Genomic DNA, 14,663 nt, shown 5'->3' on the forward strand with positions numbered 1-14,663 from the left:
AAACCGACCTTGCAAAAATACCGTAGATACAGTTAATTTTTCTTTAGTTTAGGTGGGAGATCGCCCCAATAGCCATGGCCCCCTTCTGTATCTGCCACTGGGCTGAATGTTTAAATATTAAAATAATTAAAGGTATAATCATAAGTTGGGAGATTCATGAGCAGATGCTCTTAGACAACTCGCTAGAGATTGTGTGAAAGCTCAACTTCTTTCCGCTATGCTTTTAAGCTTTTAATGGAAATCTCCTAATACCGAATCGATGTTGCCTATGACTTCCGACAAAGCTATGATGTAACAGAACCCAAGAGAGTTGACCTAAACAATGACTGTTTTTTGCAAAGCAAGCAGGATAATAGGATTTAACACAAGATCGCTTGGCAGTAGACTACTTGATCATTTGAAAGGTTTGATCGATACTGTATTTCAACGAACTCTGACTATGCCATCTTGGTGAAATTTAGTTTGTGTTGCCACCACTAGAGTTGATCAATTACACAGTTTACCGTTCAACTACATTGTTTTGAAACTTACAAATTACTATTACTTTCTATTGTAACCAGCCTAGCCGTAGGAGATGGGGGGGCAGGGGGGGCGGTCGCTCCCCCGTTGAAAAAAAAATGTCGCGAATTTGGGCAAAAATGTCAAGTTATTTGGGTAAATCAATCTTACCATGATGTTTCGAAGTCTCACCAGTTTATAGACTTTATATAATTATTATAATTTATGAGATGCATTGATATTTTTCAATGAATGTAAAATGCATTATCATCGATTTTGGAAACAATTGCATGTGGTATTGCAATCTGGGCATTTAAATGATAAATTTCGATTCTAAAACTGCAAAAAGTAACTGTAAAAGAGCACAGTTAGCAAACAAATGTAACTTTATCACTGATTTTCACTAAAACATAGGCTGCACCTGCATTAGATATATAAGATTTAAAGGCTTGCTGGGTAGCCTACTGGTAACTTTATGAGAGTTTTTTGGGTTTTTTCCTCAATATCTTACTACTGTGATGTAGTTGTTTGTAAAAATCATTTGGGCAAAAATATCTAGTTATTTGAATAAATTAATTCTTTGGTGTGGTTATATTTACACTATAATAGTGTAAATATAGCCGTAATAGCGTTGCCAGATAAGGAATTCTGCCCTAATTTGAGAAAAGTTAATCCCAACTCTGGCAACACCTTTCACAAGCAACCATGGCAACAAGTGTGTAAAAATAGCCACTTCGTTAATTCTTACCATGAGTTTTCAACATTTTACCAGTTTAGTGACTTTATTGTGTTGCACTTTGTATGAAATACATTAACGTTTTTCTTTGAATGTAAATGTAGCATCGACAATTTTGAAAGCTTTTGTATATGGTATAGAAATTTGGGCAGAATGTAACTTTCGATTCACTATCTGAAGAAAGTAAATGTAAAATAATGCATTTGGCGAGCTGAGGTAAGCTTATTACAGATATTTATTAGGATATACATTATACAGTAGGCTATACACACTAGCTTACATTTCTTCATTGGTAGAATTTTGAAACCCTACTGGATTCTTGTACTAATGTAGTTGTTAGTAAAATGTTTGAGCAAAATTATCTAGTTATTGGATAAATTAATCTTATCATGAGTTATGCTATGCTCACAAAACTTGACTTAAATACTACAAAGATAGCTTATCATTTTTAGATATGGCCAAACAAGTTAAGCATTTGTTATAAACTCTAAAAATCAACAGTTGTGAGGCCACATATACACCACTTTTGTGAGCATTTGATCTTGGCAACGAACTACCGTATAGGCCTGCACAAAGTGAAAAAGTATATTAAATGAAAACAATTTGTAAATTTTCCAGCATTTAGTTTCATGTAATTTGTAGGCTACGGTTTAACTGTTTCCTATATGTAAAGAAGTTTTTTGTTTAAACTGCTGTTTGTCTTTGCTAGTCCAGGGGTTGATATGCTCAGCTATTTAGCCTACTATCTATGATCAGTATTAGAGCAACAACAATCAAATATAAAAACACATGTTATGTTTTTCATGTTTTGTCATCCAATTCATGCAGTTGATGCATCAGGCAATGTAAATAGTGCTGTTGGTAATGTGGTCTGTAATATTTTGTGGCAAGGATTAAGCTTGAAGTTACTACCTGGGAGTCGCTTTTCTTCAGTGCTTGCAATTTGAGTAGCTGCTTCATTATGAAGTAAGAATATCATTCTAATGATGTTCTGTAAGAACATTGAGTATGATTTCATTGTAATATGATATCAATATTTGTGATATTAAAAGTAGTTTTGTTCAAAGGTGCAAGTTTGATGTGCATAGCATCATAAACTGTCAAATTCTTTTTAGGCTATAGTGTTTGAAGTAGCATGGATTAAGTAACTTAATGTTACTGGTTTGATAAGTAAATAGATTGTCATTCTAGAATTTTTTCAATGCAAATTTACAAATACACTACTGAGTCTTTGGACTATTTTTATATTGAAAAGATTGAGCTACTTTTTGTCTGGCCTTTAGTTTTAGTGAAGTTAGGCTGGAGATTTTCAAATAATCTGACAAGGATATTCATCAATTGTTACCCGGTTATTGCTGTAAGTCAGTTTAAATTGTTGTTGAATCCAGCTAGGCTTAATATATATTTTTGTGCCACATAAGAGTGCTTCAATTTGATCGTTTATTTAATTGGGACACAGACAGGTCTATAAATGCACGTTAAAGTTAAGTTAGCCTTGTTTTGCTGTTGTAGCCTATGTTATGTTGCCTGTGTTCTCGTACACGGCCAAGTTGATGCCTGTAGATCAGAGGTGGGCAGTAACTAGTTACAAAAGTAACTAGTTACTGTAACTAGTTACTTTTTGAGTAACTGTAACGGTAACTTCGTTACTATTTTCCAAAGGTAACGAAACGCGGTAACTAGTTCCTATTTTAGCACTTTTTCAACAGTTACAGTTACAAGTTACTTTTGTATTGAACTTTTTGTTTCTAATTGCCGTCCATTTCTCTGCACATGTTTGTGTCATGCTTTATGCGTGTTTACTGCGCGTTGCGCAATAATGCATTCTTCTCGCAGCTGTATCGGAGCAGCACTGCCCATGCGCGGCGCTCTTGTTTAGTCATCTTATGGAGCAGGATTGCCATATTGGCGAATTCATTGCTAAAATCCAGAAATCTAGCGATTTTTTAAGACGTTTGGCTTCATATTTATGGTTTGGCGATTTGGCTCTTTTTTTGGCGCTTTTTGAGAACTGATTTGGCTAAATTAATTGCTTTTGGTGATTGATCAATATGTGACTTTCTAAGCAATGTTTATGCAATGTTATAGCTCAGTTCATGCTTGTCGTATATAGCTGCCAGAGGTGTACAGGAGCCGTAGTTTTGGAATAATCTGAAAATATGTATAAATTGCAATAAATTTAAACTTCTTGAAAGTAACTAACTAACTGACTATAAGCATCAAGAAACACGCAACGATTATAAGCAATAGTGTGGAAAACAGACAGACGGAAAACCAATTACATTAGGAAAAGGCAACTGCGTAACTAGAAAAGAATTTGCACCACAGGGTGCGTGATACATCTAATAAATGTTGAGGAGAATGGAGGCGCCTCCCGCAAATAATTGTTTGTTTAAATTTGGATTGCAGCGTTTGATTAATAGCGCTTCCTGAATTTTTGTTTCAAATTGGGATTTGCTTTTGCGTAAAATTTTAAATGAGTCAGTAGAGAATTTATCGCCCGACAAAATTTCTGTGATGAGTGCATGGGTATTGCTACCCACGCTTGCAATGACTCTAAAAAGGTTGTCTGACATCAAAACCAGCAACAGCATTGCTGTGTGCTTGCCGTTGGTGGACGTTCTTGTGGAAGCAATACAAACCAGATTTGGTCATTGGTTCGAGGACAGCGACTTTCAGCTTGCGACTGCATTCCACCCACAATTTAGACTTACCTGTGTTTAATGCCTAACAATTAATCGACACTGCTGAATTAAAGACCACAATAAAACAGAACATGCTTCAAGCAATTGAAGAAGCAAACTGCTCTGCTGAAGAGGGGAGCAGAAGCGATATTGAAGTGGATAGTGATAGAGCCACAGAGGACTTTTTTGCACCACTTTATGCAAAAACCAAGAGAAAGCAATGCGCGTTGAATCTGTTGCAGGAGTATTTGGAAGCTGACCCTGAGCCCAAGTTAAGCGGTTCCAGATTCACAAGCGGACCGATGAAAAAACTGTTTTTAAAACATAACACTCCCATTCCGTCAAGTGCTGCAGTGGAAAGGTTGTTTTCATTGGGCAAGGATATTTTAAAGCCCTAAAGGGCAGGCCTAAGTGACGAGCACTTTGAAATGCTCGTATTTCTCAAAGGAAATAAGCATATTTATACTGAGTACTTTTTTAAATAAAACATTGTTGGTTTTGTACTTGTGCTGTTATGTTAGCATGGATGGCTCTAACACTAGCCTAATAGCCTATATATCAAAGATTGCGGTTAAACTGGACTTACATGCAGAGCTGGCCAGGTGCAGAACTTTATGTTGAGATTTATGAGTAACTGAAAGTAACTAGTAACTGTAACTAGTAACGGTAACTAGTTACTTTTTTGAAATCGGTAACTGTAACGGTAACTCAGTTACTATTTTGGCCAAGTAACTGTAACTGTAACTCAGTTACTTTTGAAAGTAACTTTGCCCACCTCTGTGTAGAGTTATTAAATGCACTACCTCAGAGATTGTGAGTAATTTTGTGCTTTTGAAATATATTATACGCAAAGATAAAATTTGGGCAAACTTTGAAAAATTTGGGCAAATTTTGTTCGCCCCCCCAAAATGTTTTACTCTCCTACGGCTATGGTAACCAGTTACATGTGTCAATTAAAAAAATGTTTCAAGATTTATATTCATCAATGATTTTTTTTACAATTTGATTTTATCAAAAGCAAGTAGGCCTGCAATTCTATTTGATAAAACTTAGATTGGAATGTATAAGTTCCTTTTGAACCCTAACTAATGGATCAAGAAAAGTACTGATAACGTGCGTGCAACTTACGAAATGTAGGCTATTGTTATTTGGACCACTTTTTTGAAATTACAGTTACACAACAACAGTCTCAATTGCAATGATAATTAAAATTACATAAAAATGTGCAATTAATTACATTCCATTGCAATTACAATCGCAATTGATCCAACCCAAGCCACAACTCTGTGTTTGGTACGCCTGGGTTCGATTCCAGGTCGAGTCATGACAGAGAGTTTGAAAATGGTTTTTGCATTGTGTTTTATGCTTGTGAAAACAACGATGAAAAATCCGGATAATAAATATTGCAAAAACTCCATAGATAGCCTATATCAGGGGTGTGCAACGTGCGGCCCGCGGGCCAAATGCGGCCCGCCAAGAAAAATTGTGCGGCCCGCAAAGATGTGTCAATTTTGAATTGTGTCCGGTGTAACGGTCCAGGAGTTACTGCGGTCTGAAAGTTACCGTAACTTCTGGACCGCGTATACGCGGTCTGAAAGTTACTGCCAGTCCAGAAGTTACTAAAATAGGGTTGTCAGATTTGACGCTTGCAACAGATTTGTATAAATGATTTCAACATTGGAAACATGTTGAACTTGAAGACTTTTCCACCATTGCATCTTAACAACATGGTTTACAGCAGAAACGTAATTGGAAATGAAGCGAAAATAAGATGAAAGTTAAAAGATGAGTTTTGTACTAGAAATTGTTGCTGTATCGGAATGAAATTTTAATTTGTAACCTAACAATTTACGTAGGCTATCATTTTAACCTGATTTGTTTGTATTATACCATTTGAAGTTGTGTCCATGCCTTACGTGCGTTGGCAAATAAATTTGCACTGGGAGGCGATTGACTAGATGACCACACAGTGATGGGCATTATCGGCGATAATTTATCGGCGATAATTATCGGCGATAAATTTTTATCGCTTATCGTTATCGCTTAATTATTTTTTCAGTTATCGTTTATCGTTATCGCCAAAGGCAATATTTGATTATCGCCGATAATTAATCGCCGATAAATTTTAGTGGAAAAGTGGAAAGACCAGGGGCGTATCCTCAATGGAAGCAAGGGAAGCATTGCTTCCCCTGTCAAAATTCAAAAAAGAGAAAATTATATTTTTCAATAAAACGGTTTCGTAATTTCTTGACCTGAATACAAATTAGAACGGTTTCTAACTCCTGTCCCCGTGTAATTTCAGCTCGGTTTTAATTTTAAAAAAGTTGGAAGCTTACGGAAGCAAAGATTCGTATCGCTTCTCTTGCTCTCGTTTTTGCTATACTAAGAAACAAGTGAGAGACTAAGGAAAAAAAGCAGAGCAAAGTTTGCGCGAGTTACGTTTCTTTTAACTAATCCACGGAAGCAATTTTTCAATCGCTTCCAGTGTTGTTCAGGATCCGGATTTTTGGAGTCTGATCCTGCCGGATTTGAAGAAATTTTTCGGATCCGGATTGGATTGGATTCAATTTTTTTCAAGAAGGATCCGGAGCCGGATTATCCGAATCCGAATTTGTTTAACTTTGTTTAGTTACGTTTTAATAAATTGAATGAAATAAATTCCATGTAGTTGCTGTTCTACGTTTCAGGCAAGCTAGCCTCCTTAGATCTGGCAGCACTAGTCTGATACCGATGTACGGGACTCGCACTCTCGCAGTCTGTCGCAGTCAAAGCAGCAGAGGCAAACCGGCAACTAAGCAAAGGCAGGCACGCCACGCTAAGAGGTTGATGAAAGTAGCCTACCTCGGTACTAGAAAGTGCTGGCCGGTGCCCAGCAGAAGCTAAAAAGTTTGCCATAGTAGATCTCCTGTTTCTGTGCAGTATACTATTATGCTTTTGACTTGACATTTTAGATTTTATTCACATTATCAACTGTTAATGCTTTACTTGTACTCAACTCTTTGTTTAGGTCTGAGGAAGAATAGTTTTCTGAACGACTTACATTTCTGTATGGTTCATGGAAGTGAGCATGTGATTAGTGACAATTTATTATACACTGATCTTATAATGACATAATTTGTATCATTTTATTCAAAAACAGTACGGTATGCTTTTGATAAGTGTGTGCAACTGTGCAAGTGTGCATGCTTACACTGCTATTTTCTTTGTTTTGTTATTGTCGTTTATTATTGTGTTTCAGATTGATTAGGGTAGGCTGAGTGCTACTTTAATATCAGTATAAATTCATTATGCTGCAATTGAGACAAGGATGGTAGGGACAGGGTAAGAAAAAAATGTTAGTGTAACATACCGGTATGTCTGCTATAAGTATAATGCTAGTTTTCGGATATTCGGATCTGGATTGGATATTGCTTTTCTTATTATTTTTGGATCTGGATTGGATTCGGATATTTCTAAAAAATTTCGGATTGGATTGGATTATCAAATTTCGATATCCGCACAACACTAATCGCTTCCCTGGCGCAGGGTTACCAGATTGGCCAAATTCCTCAAATTAGGGTGTTTTGTTAAATTAATTCTTCAAAATGCATAATAATAATGAATATTTCCCAAATATTGTAACCTTACCAGATGAAACCATGTTCACCATTGTTCAATATATGTTCTATACTTGTTTAATACTCGTAATGTGGCGGATTAAAACTCATCCACTACAGTCCTTTTATACTTGCTATTTTTCGGGCTATACTTGCAGAATTATTTTTGTTTCAATTTATTGAAATCCGCTAAAAGTCATAACATCTATGTGCATTTTATTATTTTTAATAGAAACAGGTAAATATATCCATTTTTCCTTTTTGTCTAATGTTTTCCTTATTTTTGGTCTTTTTTTGTATTATTTTAGTTTTTAGACCTTATCATAATCTGGCAACTCTGCTTTGTTGGATATTGCGCCCGTGAGTTGAAATTAAAAAATTTAAAGCGCTGTTATGGTTATAATATCGGCCTTGTAAGCAAAAGTTTGAGCCAAATGTTGGCTTTACACTGCTATCCTGGCTGGATAGACTTTGGCATAAGACAGGATATGTGACGTCTAGGCTAAACTTGACTGAAATAAATTCTGGCTTGAGCTACTACAGCAGTAGTTAGCTGTAGCTGAATTTTTGGTGTTTTCCAATTTTAGCCGCATTTTTTGCCCGTTCGTGTGTAAGAGCTACCTTTAATAAGTTAATAGCTGTTTATCTGCTTATAAATTTTATACAAACATTACCCTAAAAGTGTTTCCAGAAAGCACATTAATCCATTATTTGAGAGTAATTTTGCAAAAAGATTTCCGGGGGGGGGCATGCCCCGGACACCCTTAGAAAACACGTGCCTTCGGCACGCTCTGATTCCCCACGACTTTTATTGCTTCCCTTGCTCAACCAACCAGGATACGCCACTGGGAAAGACCATGAAAAGTAATATTTTTACTAGCCACCTAGTTCATGAAACTAAAATTAAAACCAGTTCTTCTTCAGTGCCTGAAGTGTGTGTGCACAGGTCGTTGTCATGGGAGGGGCACGCCCCCTGCAGCGACGGCCCTGACAACACAATAATTTTTAGAGTTGCAAATTGCAATGCAATGAAATGCATGCAACAAGTCTCTTGTTGTTTTGCTGCAATCGGTAATCGCGAGTGAATTTTACAATTAAAATGTAAGCGCACAGGCGGTACAGATTCCTTTGAAGCGAAGCGAAAGAAATTGGCAAGTGGTTTATGAAACTGTCGCAATACGAGGCCGCTTTTACATCGGAAACATGGTCTTTCACGCCCAGGGCCTCCGAGAGAAATCATGACTGGTTGGGAAACAATACAAAAAGTGGGCCCTAAAAAAACATTTTTTAGCAAAAATACAAGTGACGAATTTGTATCATGCCTCGCATCATGTGTCTTAAGTGGAACTTGGCTACTTTCCTCATCGCCTCATCGTGAAATTGAATTCCTTTAAAGTTTCGATTTTAAACAGCGTATATATTTATATGAAAAAACTGCTTTCAATCTGAAAATCAACAAAAATCACTCGACTACACTTGGAGCAAAATTGCCATTGTTGCTCAATATTTTCTCTTGAAAGAATTGCAGTGAAGTTATATGATGTTCACATGCACACCTCATACATGGTGCCTTTGGCCATGGCCGTTGGGAGGATAATTTAGGTCCCGTACCAAAACGATTCTGGCCCCAAATAAGGACACTTCCAAGAAAAATGCACCATATTCAAAGAATGCATTAGTTTGTGCAAACTCTCTGGTGTTTGGGCAGTGTGGGCGTATTTGCTGATGAATTCTTGTCTGTTTGTTGTGTGGAATCCTGGAAGAATCGCTTTTGGGTCGGCGATAACGTCTCCTCCTTTAACAAGTTTGCGTCACTGCATCTGCGTTGGCTTCAGTCAGGTTGTGAATCGAAATTGTTATAGGTGGTAATTTTAGTATAACTTACCGTAGATAGAGGAATAGGGATTGTAGATCATAGGGATGCGAAACTTCATCCACTTTTGGCTTATCCGCAACACTAGAAGGGTTACGTTTTTTTCTAATTTACAAAATATTTTACTTTTTTTGGGTTATATAAGAAGATTTAAGTTGGTTTTAAAGTAATTTAAGGTTTTTAGTTGAAAGCAAGCCTGCAGTAAAGCGTAAAAAAAATGTCAAATTGGCAATTGACCCTTCTAATGTTGAAGGAACAACGGAGTTGCGCGTCCCGTAATGTACCGCCCCTAATAGAGGAAGAATTGGAAACACACAGACACAGTGCGGGCAATGAAAATAGCTCAAAAAGCATTCAATCCATTTTGAACCTTTTGCAATGCAACGTTACGGATCACAGCATCAAATAATAAAGATTTTGAAAGGTCTAATTTGATGCACAACATGCATAAACTGTTCACTCGGTTTTAAGTCGTGGTGGAGCGTAAACAAATCTTACAAATTTCTGTGTGCTAAAACCGCGTTTTCAACCTGCAACCGTTGGAGGTACTGGTTTACGTAACAAATTTTCAGAGCAACAAAAATATTTGGAAAAGTGTTTCGAAAGTTGCAATCAATGATTTCCTTGAGCAGATATCATGAGCCTGAGGTGATGCGTTGCGGTTTGCAGTTCAAGTTTGCTGGGTAGCTTTCTTTTAAAAGTAGCCTACAAACTTATCCAAAATGTCATTGTTGTACAACTTGTTTAAATTTGCTCCACATGCTTGCAACTACACATCAGATATAAGCCTACAATGATATTTCCATAGGACTTCAAACCTATCGATATTTTTGAGTTTGTTGATACATTTGTGAATAAACTACCAACAGCTAGCGAATCCTTTGCAACATAGCGTGCAGTAGAATAAATTTCGTTTGTAAGATTGACCTGGTGAAGCGGAGTTGTTGTAGCGTTCCGTCCCCAGAAAAATAAATTTTTTTTTTTGAAATTCATAGTTCCCATAACAACTTAAGCTTGCGAGTAGTCAACTCTTTCCAGCTTTCTGTAACTTCAATTACATCTTCCTTTAACTTCATTAAATCCATCAGCTTATTGTCCATTCGTCGTCGTCGTGTGGGCCTCCTCTGGGGCCGAAAAAACATTGCACAGTTCTTTATCGCTGCATAAATAGGTTAGTAGAGTGAATCTCGCTTAGACCTGTGATCTACATAATGCAGAGAAGCACAGGTTTGAAACTGCTCAGGTAGGCTGCTTGGAAATGGGATAACTTTCTTTAAAATTTCCTATCTGGCTTGGCTGCAATTGAAGATGACATAAGCTTATAGTCGATTAATTAGACTACTCAAAACTGATATAATATTTGGACAACACTGCACACCATGAAGTCCAACTCTAGTGCATTTAAGCAATGACATCCTTAAGCAGAAAATAGGCAAGAAGGGTTTACTTCCTTCAATCTTGCTTGGACACTTTTCCAAATATGTTGGATTCATTATCATATGCCTGGCAAACGCAGTTTTTCATGTCAAGGTACAGTTGGTCAAGCAAACATAATACACGCTTAGCCAAAGCAGCACTAGTTTTCAAGTTAGAACAAGATAAAACGTTCAGTGATACTGAGATCAGCAGGCTTAACAGCAACAGATTTCACGTGTTGAAGCAGCAGGACTCAATACGAGAATGGTTTGTTCTTGATAAGAAACATCTAAAGTAGCATCTACAATGATCGAAAAGTACTTGTAACTACGCATTTTATTCAAAAATTTGTTTATTTTTAAGTTGATAAATTTTTATTTTAGTAGTAAAAATGGGCCCCCCTCAAAAGTGACAAAACGAAAAACTACTCGTTTTTCCTTTACAATGTTATGCTAGGGGGGAAAGTAGCCCGACTTCCCCCCCCTCTCGGAGCCACTGTTCACGCCACCATCACTAAAACAAGTCATTACAGAATATGATATTGATTCAAGCGTTTGACATGCAGACCGACATCATTGCATCTTGTAGCCTAGTAGTTTTTGCATGACAATAGGCGCATCGAGTTGCGTGGTAAAATTATGCTAAATACAGTATAACCTTTCATAGCCGAGTGGTGAGAGCGCTGGAACGGCAATCGAAAAGGCAGGACACTGTCTTTCGCAGGACACTTAAAGGCATGCCTGAAAGTGGACAAGAAGATTGGCTTCCTTGCCTTCCCGTCTACTTAATCTAAATCTTCAACCACCGGGCGTAAGCCTGGATACGACGACGATTTACCTATGCGACATAGCCAACGCTCAATTAAATATCTTTATTCCCACTAATAATACAGTGCCTATATTGTAATTCTTATCTCAACAACTCAGCGTTCTGCCATTGCTTTAATGATGGTGTTCACAAAAAAAACAGAAAAAATTAATCTGAAATTATCAGTAAATTACGACAATTATGTTATTGTTCTTGAACAAACACGACTAATTTGACAAGCTTGATGGATTTCACAGTATGCACATTTTTACTACCAATAACGCTTAAGATTACTGATAAATTTTCAAGCATTTTGCGTTTTTTGAAATTTTTTCAATTATTGCTGACTTTGCTGTAAACAGCCCGTAGAAAGCAAAATACAAAGTTTGGAATTTTTTATGGTATTTTCATTTGATTTAATTATTTTGCCTACTGCACGTAAGCGGTAGTGTAACTCAATTGATAAAAGCATCCAACTGGTATCTAAAGGTATAATTAAAAGCACGGCGGTTACCTCAGTGGTTTGATTCTGGATCAAGAGGTTGAAGATTCGATACCTACTGCCGCTGTTGCGATTCTATTCATGCATAACTTACAAAAAGTTTTGTCCCTTCACAGTATATTATGTTCGATTTTTCGTCATGTTGATGAAAACAGTTCGTGCTGCATGGGATGGGGCAGCGCTAATCAAGAAAAAAAAAAATTATCGTTATCGGACATTATCGGCGATAATTTATCGTTTATCGTTATCGCTTAACTTTTTTTTGATTTATCGTTTATCGTTATCGCTTTAGGCATTTTTGGTTTATCGATTATCGTTATCGCTTAACTGAAAAATGAGTTATCGCGCCCAACACTGACCACTTAGCCTATAGTCTTTTGCTGTCATCTTGATTGTGCTATGATGCAACCTACGATTCACAATGTAGTGTTATGAGTGTTTTATTGACTCGTTGTAGGCTATTATGGCGCTGTTGAAACAAATAATTTAATTGATCATCGCTCCAAACATTTCAAAGTTTGAATCGTCGCTATACGTGAATCGGTGGCATTTATTATGCTACAGGCCTTAATATATCGTGTAAAGTTTGCATTTGAAGGCTGACTTGTTAGCCGCTGGTCTTGAGTTGTAGCCTAGTTGACGACCATAGTCTTTGACTAGCCTATATTTTATGTATTTCATGAAAGTTAAAACCAAAGTTTTCTAGTAAATGAAGCACTGAGCCTATTTTTGGTCTGGTTTTTCATAACTACTATTTTGAAGAAATATAAAGTAACTTAGGCTACATGTAGGCCAACCGGTAGTCAAAACGCCATCAAACTTCAGTGAGTATAGGCTATCACAGTCTCACACGCGGGAAAGACTTTAACTTTTACAAAAGAGTTGAACACTTTGAGATTCCAAATTTCCAATGAATTTCCGTTGGACTCCCATCGAAAACACGTGGCACGAAACTTAAAGTCAAGAATAATGGTTTCGTGGTGAGAATATTTATCCTTGGGAGTAATCTTTTGCATACTTGCAGAGGGTTTAATCTACTGACCAAGTGAAGTTTAAAAATTTTCTGTCCATTTACAAGTTTTCCCAAACGAATTTCGAAAAAGCACACCCACTTGCAATAGCAGTAACTTTTGGACTGCTTCTGCAGCGTTGCAGTCTGGAAGTTCCTGTCAGTCCAAAAGTCACCAGGGGTGCCCGGCGTTTTCGCAGTCGACAGAAAAGCGAAAACTGTTTCAACTAAGTGTAATGAATTCATTGCTCTCAAACTAATGCAAGCTTTTCAGTTAACATTAAAAAATACTTATAATTATTAATCTGACCTTTTGAGAGGTTAAAAATTTAACTATTTTTCAAAACAAAATTTAAATGAAATATTTGGCAACCTTTGTAACTTTTGGCCTGCAGTAACTCTTGGACTGCTACACCGGTCCGCGAAACGTGTTTACAATTTAGTTTAGTCTGGTACGTACGAACAATTCATTGTGGAGCGGACTATTGTAGATTTCACACCCTTTGTTAACCATTTTAGAAATCTTCTACCGGCCACCGCTAATCCATTGTATTTAATTATTTAAAGCTTTGGTAGAGAGTTTGCTTTGTTGAACCATAGAGAAATAAAACAAAGTAACTTCAGCGGGTTTAACATGATGCATTACATACACAAATATAACATAATTAAAATAAACTCAAACGTTTTCGACACGTACATGTGTCCTCATCAAGAATTACATATCTGCAATATAAATAAAACGAAAATTGTAAGGTAAATTTGACTTTGCATTATAACTGTAACTGTATACTAACGACACTCCAGACCAGTGGCGTCGGCAATTAATTTTTTTATTTTTTATTATTACATATTAATATATATTTTTTTAATATTTGGATCCCAACCTCAAGTAAGTCAACTCAAGTTGCAAGGGGGGGGGGGGGGGGGGGGGAGGAGGTAAAAGCTCTCTCTTTAAAAAAAGTATGGAAAACCTTGATGACTAAATTGTACAGTAGATTAAACACATTGATGTAGAAAAATAACAACCTGTTAAAGTTTTGATACCTCACACTCCCATGACTTCTTCCGCGCGCATTTTGGCATTGGTTGCTTGCAGTGATTCTTTCACGTAAACAAAACGTTTTGTTTCAGCAGTTTTGAGTTGTTCGATTCTTAAGTTGTAAAGGAGACTCAATTTCTCCAATATTTATCATTTATGTTTCTTCTTTAATCTCAGCAGAATATAAAACTTGTAAAAGTTTTTCATCCATACGACGTCATGAATGAAATTATATCTCAAATCAGCGTAATGACGTGACATCATCTAAACATTTTACCGAATAATAAATTAACAAATTCGATCGTCAAAAGTGGTTTGGTGGTGGTAAATATAACGTAATGAAAAAAATGTGATAAGGTTGGAAGACATTACGTCATGTATTTTCAATACAAATATGAAGTTTAAAGTTTATTCTTTTGTTTATAGTCGTAATCCACCTTCAAAGCGGTACTACAAAGAACAATTTTCGACAAGGGGGGCATCAATAATAAGTCGACATGACT

General features: G+C 36.7%; 1 protein-coding gene across 1 annotated transcript in view; it reads left to right on the forward strand.

Moving 5' to 3' along the window:
* Positions 1-14,663, forward strand: part of LOC145771566 (voltage-gated inwardly rectifying potassium channel KCNH6-like) — a 69,796-nt gene that overhangs the window by 36,284 nt on the left and 18,849 nt on the right. The window lies entirely within an intron of this gene.

This window comes from Aplidium turbinatum, chromosome 6, assembly GCF_918807975.1.
Source record: "Aplidium turbinatum chromosome 6, kaAplTurb1.1, whole genome shotgun sequence".
Classification (NCBI taxonomy): domain Eukaryota; kingdom Metazoa; phylum Chordata; class Ascidiacea; order Aplousobranchia; family Polyclinidae; genus Aplidium; species Aplidium turbinatum.